Source organism: Penaeus monodon, chromosome 22, assembly GCF_015228065.2.
Source record: "Penaeus monodon isolate SGIC_2016 chromosome 22, NSTDA_Pmon_1, whole genome shotgun sequence".
Taxonomy (NCBI): domain Eukaryota; kingdom Metazoa; phylum Arthropoda; class Malacostraca; order Decapoda; family Penaeidae; genus Penaeus; species Penaeus monodon.
The window spans coordinates 38102107-38102589 of record NC_051407.1 but is presented as its reverse complement, the minus strand read 5'-3'; the positions used below and the strand labels follow the sequence as shown (position 1 = coordinate 38102589).

Sequence of the window (483 nt, the reverse complement as noted above, 5' to 3'; positions counted from 1 at the left end):
CTAATGATCTAAAAAGTAAAGCTCTAGCAAAGAGTACTTGAGATAGTGCTCTGGCTTAATATGATACAACAAAAGCTAAAACTTATGCCCCAAATAAACCCAAAAAAGTCACATAACAATGAAATTATGAAGTGCACTGATGTTTCATTCAATTTACAAGCTGGAGAGATATACATGTCATTTTTATGCAACTGGTTTCCGCTCTTTATAACAAGAGGTCAATAACAAGACCTTAAAATTTTAATTAGGGCAATTTTATTATAATGCCAATTCAAAAGGCAAAAAAATTAGTAATCCTTTTAATCAAATTATTTTACTTTTACAAATAAAATCCTAATGGAAACAGATCTTGTGACAATAAATGACAGTTGGAAAGACTGGTTACCTGACGGGAAAAATGTGATAAGAGTATGTAGAGATAGGTGCACATGGAGAAAGAAAGGGTGAATCAGTTTGTGTATCTAAAAATAAAGTAAAATAAAA

At 30.4% G+C, this 483-nt stretch overlaps 1 protein-coding gene across 1 annotated transcript in view; it reads right to left on the bottom strand.

Moving 5' to 3' along the window:
- LOC119587119 (nuclear distribution protein nudE homolog 1-like) overlaps window positions 1–483 on the bottom strand; it is a gene marked incomplete in the record, with an annotated part of 132241 nt that overhangs the window by 1961 nt on the left and 129797 nt on the right.